Here is a 7,051-nt window from a genome sequence, read left to right on the forward strand (position 1 = left end):
TTATATAACTTGGGTGATAAATGTGTAATGAACTCATTTTGTAAACTTATTCGAGATATCCAGGCTTGAAATCATATAATGAAAAAAGCAAGTTTTTTTTCAGTAATATTTTGAGAAAATAAAGCTCTGTCAATAAGATCCATCAAGAGGTTACATTTTAAACTGTTCTATAGTAACTTAACCTTTTATTTGTAGAGATTTCACAGTAGAACGATGTTGCCCACACTATCTCATGTGATATTGACAGCTAATTCTTTGAGATAGGAAGAGTAGGAAACATTGCTTTCTGACAGATAAAAACAAACACTGAACTTGGGGATGTTAAATCTGTAGCAATAAGGAGGATGAAATCAGAGCCTTTCCCATCAACATCTGCACTCTGGCCATTCTGCTTTCTGTAGGTATCTCCTAGATTTACCTTTTGCTCTCTATGCTCCACTGGGTTTCCATACCTGAGCAATAGCATGTTTAATTTCCTCAGAGAATTAAGGTTTCTGAAGTCTGCCCTAAGAAGTTTTCAGGGGGGAGAAAAGAGTATAAGAAGCTTACTTTTTTCTTTCATCACACAAAACTGTGTAATTCGGGAGTAAAAGATGGACAGAATTGCTTAACTTCAAAATCAAGGATGAATTCAATATTTCCTCTCTCCTCAGAAATGCTCTTCATTGGAACAGCTGGACTTTTTTCCTGTCCAGTGCATGTGAGGACTCCTTCCTTCCTAGTCGTGTAGTTTCCCAGTGGGAACGACGCGCTAGTGTCTAAAAAGAGAAAATGCACCCATTTGGCCATGCTGACCAACTGTCTTAGTCAACTCACCAAGTTCCTTTAAAATAAGCAGTGACATCCTTGAAATCACTTTCACTTTTATAATGAAATAGTGATTTTACGAACCATTTACTCTATGCTACTTCTCTTCTAGATGATAAATTTGACTACTTGTTAGCTACACCAAACTTTTTAATATAACTATTATTTTGTAAGTAACTAATTGAATAAATTGCACTTTTTACATCCTAATTTTAAAATTGTGAGAAATAATAATTGGTACCTTTTAGTTTTATGAGGGTTTGAAGCTTATTCAATGTTTGGGTGCTCTTTAAAAACAATGCAACATTTTAATTATAAATTGGGTATAAAACATTTGAAGGAATCCCAGCAAATAACGATCCCACAGATTAAGTTATATTAGCTTCTTGGTAAATCAACTTTTGCTAACATATAGTGAATGCCTTCCCAGTAGGCTTAATTGAAAATGCTTTTCATGTGTTATTTCATTTTTTTCCCTTATAATGTCCATGTGAGGTAGACACCTTTATTAATCACAACTGATGAATAAGGGCACTGATGCAGGGAAAGATTAAGAATATAATAAATGGCAGGACTGTAATCAAACCTAGCATCCTGTTCCTGGATTTCTAAATTTAAAAAAATATATATTAATGAGGATGCATAAAAACAGAATAGACCTTTATCATTTTGCCCAACACCTTTATTTTAGTCAAAGAGCATCAGACAAGTGACTTAACAAAGGTTATGTAGCTGGGCTATTTGTCATAAAGTTAAAACTGAAACTTTAAGTGACATTTGACTTTCATCTCAGTTACTTTTCTTCTTAACATATCTACCAGGAGCAAATTTTAAGAGACGATGGTAAATCACCATGACACTCAGTCATGTTAACTGATTTTGTTTCAAATTATTTGCTTTGTAGCAATTTCAAGCTTAGCCACTTTATTTTTCACTGAGACTTGGTACATATCTTTTGATATCTCCAGCCACAGACATTTAGGCCACAGAAAGTCATAATGTCAGATTCTATTTGTTCTTCTTCCCATTGCAATTTTGTTCCTGCAAAGCTTTCAATTCTGCTTATTTTTATCCGAGGTTTGGAGTGGGTTACTTGCTTCACTCTCTGTTTAATTTAGCTACTTTCTCCCTTGTTCCACTGTTAATTCAGTGACATATCATTCTAAACCGATCTGTCATTCTCGTGGATTTGCATGCAACATTATTCACATTTTGCTTAGTTTTACAGAGACCTTTATGCATATCTTTGACAGGAGAATATCTCACTGAATTGTGGAAGGTTGCTGTATATGGACAAGCATGTAAGCATAACCATTATTCCCATGGCTTTCTCCTAAATTTAAGTCCAGTCTTTCTATCCAAAACAAATTTCTGTGCTACCAGATGGATGATAATGAGGCACATAGTTGAATATTTGTAATTTATTACTTACTACTTTAAAAACATTTCCTAGAAGAATAAAACACCGTATGAATTTTATTGGGAAGCAGAATAAGGTTTTTATATACCATGAAATGTAATTCCATACATTTCCTAATGATCAGAGGAAAAAATGAGATATGAGATATACTAAAATATAGACATCACACAACCAGAACTTTTACTTCACCAATATGATATTGCCTAAAACACAAGAAATATCAGCACCATCCCAGGAATTAAGGATTATTGATTTAACTGGTTAGGTTTTTTCCAAAGGCATAGATAAAGAAGTGGTAGAAAACAGCAAAAAGAATAAGAAAAAAAAAAATGAGAATAGGCTTGGTGGCAAAAATAGAAAAGAAAACATGATAGTATTTTTTTTTTAAGATTTTATTTATTTGACAGACAGAGACACAGCGGGAGAGGGAACACAAGCAGGGGGAGGGGAGGAGGGAGAAGCAGGCTTCCCACGGAGCAGGAAGCCCGATGCGGGGCTTGATCCCAGGACCCTGGGATCATGACCTAAGCCGAAGGCAGACGCTTAAGGACTGAGCCACCCAGGCGCCCCCATGATAGTATTTTTAATGGAAATATTTAATATGTGATGATATTGGATATATCATATTTTTATGGCATATAAGCTTTGAAAATTAGATTGGAGGACATGTATTACTTAAAGTGAACATTAAAAAGTTGGATCAGATCGGTGGTTTAAAAAACATTAACAAAAAAATAACATCCTTTTTAAAGATAAAATCTGACAAGTATGTCTGATGTTCAAAGCAGATATGCTGAAGCTGTTCAATTTCAAAACGTGATTGGACATCTGAGAGCCCGGCTTATTTCACCTGCTGGTACTCCCCTCCACAGCCTCAAAGGGGTTGGCTGGGGCTCTAGTGGTTCTGTAGAGAATAGTATGAAAAGTTCTCACTTCAAATGTGTTTTTAAATTTATAGACCTGACAAGTCTTTATATGTTCTTACCCTTTCAATTCCTATCTCTTTCACTTGTGGAAAATGTTCCCTGGTAAAATAAAGTAAATCAGCATACACTTTTCAGTAATGGGTCATTGACATTCTGCTATGAATGGAAAGATGGTTTTTGCCTAGCAGTCAGCTAAATTTTGCTGTGAAGCTTGTGTTGAGTGTGGAGGTCAAAATTCATGACATGCATGACAACACAATTATGAAAGTTTTCACGTATTTTTACTTGTGATGAGATAAAGTTTGAAGGTAAAATAGTGGGAGATCAAGAAGCTTTTACATTTGTTTGGTATGGGAGCAACATATCTAGAATTTCTGCCTTCTTCATGGTAAAAACAAAGTGATTTGGAAACCCTGAAAGTATACAAAGATTATCAACATAAACAAAAATTTGAACTTGCATGGATGATAGTGAACACATATCGTCATTCACATTTCTCATCTAGTTTCTTCAAGGGAAAAAAAAACAAGAAAAAAATATTGAAAGAAAAACCACATAAATGAATCATAGTGACTAATGTGTAATTCACTCAGGTGGTGGCCCCAATTGTAGTCATTTCGCTAAATATAGCATTGTTAATAGAATTGATCTATACAAGTCTGGCACCTGGCATGGGGCTATTTATATATGGGCAATATTCTTCTTGATCCATTATTAGAGATTATTGAGAGAAGTTTACAAATACATAGCAAGAAAAGCAATATAACAAAAGTCTATGTTAACTGTCCTGCAATCTGTAATTATATAGTCCTGAGTACTATGCTGGCCCATTGTGTTAATGGAATAATACTAACTGGACTTGCTGAAGAGAAACTGGCAAATTCTATAGACATCATAGAAAGACATAGTTATGACAGTAGATACAAGGAAAAAAATCCAGAAAAAACAAAAACAAAAACAAAAAACAGGTGTCTGTGTACTTCTTAGGGGGTTAGTGATCTGGGATATACTATGCTATCCCTTTAAGATACAGCACAAATAGGGCACCTGGGTGGCTCAGTTGGTTAAGCGACTGCCTTTGGCTCAGGTCATGATCCTGGAGTCCCGGGATCAAGTCCCGCATCGGGCTCCCTGCTCAGCAGGGGGTCTGCTTCTCCCCCTGACCCTCCCCTCTCTCATGTTCTCTCTCTCTCTCATTCTCTCTCGCAAATAAATAAATAAAATCTTAAAAAAAAAAGATACAACACAAATAGTTGTACTTTACTTCTCCTGCCACTAAGATAGAGGCACAGCACTTGAGATTTTATTATACTCTTCCACATAATTTACTGGGTGACTTCCAAGGTTGTCAGTTTTAAGTGAGGCGCAGAACAATACTCCACTTACAAATGTTCAGGCAGGGGAGAAAGCTGCTATCCCACTTGGGATAAAAGAGTCAATAGATTTAATCTTGCTAAAGGTATCCATGATGAATAATGACAGCATGTGGAGTCAGGGATGTCCCAGAATAGACACCTGGGGTCCTGAAACAGGTGATATCCTCCTCAGAAGAGAAGTGCTGGTACTCATGTAGAGAATGAGCCTCTGATATTGATACACTAATTGACTAGGCAACCACGGCTAGTCATCATGAAATCTGTGCCATCCAATTCCCCAGTGCATAAAGTTAGGCAGACACAGCAGCAATCTTTTGCATGATGGTAGTGATACAATCAAAAATTGGCCTAACCAGTTGCAGAAGAACTGAAGACACAGTTGGCTTATAACTATAAACAGTTGTCCTATATTCTCATATCACCAACTTCTTTCGCAACAATGCTACACACATAGTTTCATGGGACGATCGCAACGATCAGCTGATGGAAGAAGAAAGGATGTGAGTCTTTACAGAAAGATTGGCATGTAATGTGGCAGTAAGCTGGACCAAAGTTGCTGCTACACTTCTGCCCCTATAAAAATTGGTCATGAAGACAGAGGTGAAGGGAAACACAATCCATAGCGCTGCTAGCAGAACATTTGGCTATTCACATACCATGAAAGGAAAAGGAAGTTAAGATAGGGATATGCTTTGATGCCTGGGACATGGAGAATAACTTGGCTGGTGTCTGGGACTTGGACAAGAATTATGTGAATGAACCTAAGGAGCTGGATATGTGGATCTTTATTTCTCATATAACACCAGAGATCATCTGACACAGATGAGGCTCTCAAAAACCAGATGAACAGGATAACTCAACCTGTGAGGACCACTAGCTTTTCTCTTCAGCTTACCCTAGACTGGGCACAGACCCAAAATAGAGTGGAAATGGTGTCAGGGATGGAACTATGATTGTTGCCAACAGTGCAGGCTCTCTATCTCACCACAGCTGGTGAGATAAACAATTGTCAATCTGCTAGTAATATAAACTGAAGCTGACCTCTTGAGATAGCATTATACCTTAAAAAGTCCAGCCATGCACTAGGTGGTAGTGTGCTAAAATTTCATAATTTCCACACACAAGGACCCTGACAGAATAGATATGTAACCTGGATATTGGAATATCTTTTCCGGGACAGTGACTTCACCAGTAACTTTTGTCAATGGTGTTCAGAATACCTGATGTAAGGTCTCCTGGGTGGCTCAGTCGATTAAGTGTCTGCCTTTGGCCCAGGTCATGATCCCAGAGTCCTGGAATTAAGCCCCATGTTGGGCTCCCTGATCATTGGGGAGCCTGCTTCTCCCTCTCCTCCCCGCACATGCTCTCTGTCACTATCTCTGTCTCTCTCTCAAATAAATAAATAAAATCTTAAAAAAAAAGAATACCTGATCTGTCATGATGGTATCCCACATATTACCCTTGAAGAAGAGACACATTTATAGCACAGGAGTGGATTAGTGTGCTCAAAATTATAGAATTATATCATATATATCATATAGGTCTTCACCCTGAAACAGCTGAATTATTAAAACATTAGAAGGGCCTACTGAAAGCTTACCTCAGCTAAATCTGTGGCTTGGAAAAATCACTTTGAAGGGTTAGGATAATGTCTGAATGGACAATATAGTTTGGTATCTTTGCCACAATGAGAAATTACCAGTGTAAGAATCAAGGGATAAAATAGGGTGGACCTTTTTCATTTTCACTCTCATTCACCCACTTGTGGAATTCGTACTTTTCATCTCAGCAAATGTATACTCTGCTAGATTTGAAGTCCATGTTCCAAAGAGTTCAACATTTCTATCAGAGTGTATTGTAGGGTTTCACTGAATTGGAGTTTGTGCTTATTACCCGCTCACTTTAGACTTCTCTTGTCAACAGTCCAGGTAGTAGAGTAATAATTTCCCTATTCGCTGATGTAATAACCCTGCTAACTATGAGAAGATGGGGTTGTGACTATGTAATGGAAGAGGGAGGTATGTTTGCAACACAGGAGTTCATTATATTATTTCCTGGAATTTATCTGCCCAGTGACAACTGTAAATGGGCAACTGCAGTAATATGCACATCATGCTGAAGGTCTGAATCATCCTAGTAAAATCCAGAATGGGTGGTGAAGGAGATTAGTGATGAATATTAAATATTGCCCTAGGACAAGTTGCAGAAGCAGTGACTATGTCTTTTGCCAAAGGTGTTTTTTTTTTTTTTTTTTTTAGGAAATTATAAATGACCATATCTTGAATATTTAGATTCCCTCAGAGATAAAACAAGGCTGGGACAGAGTCCTATTATATCTGGTGTAGCAGGAGCCACACCAACTTCAGGTCAGATACCAGAGGCTCTGGCTTTCCCAGATTAAGTCACACCCTGATTGTGTGGTTGAGTAAATGCTCTGTTGGATGATCTTTGATCAATTAAAAGAAAAAAAAAATTAAGGAGTTAGCACATAAATTGGTTGCCTTTTCTTCCCCAGACTGTTT

This window comes from Callorhinus ursinus, unplaced genomic scaffold, assembly GCF_003265705.2.
Source record: "Callorhinus ursinus isolate GAN/ISIS: 27379988/994484 unplaced genomic scaffold, GSC_fseal_2.0 scaffold4, whole genome shotgun sequence".
NCBI classification, from domain to species: Eukaryota; Metazoa; Chordata; class Mammalia; order Carnivora; family Otariidae; genus Callorhinus; species Callorhinus ursinus.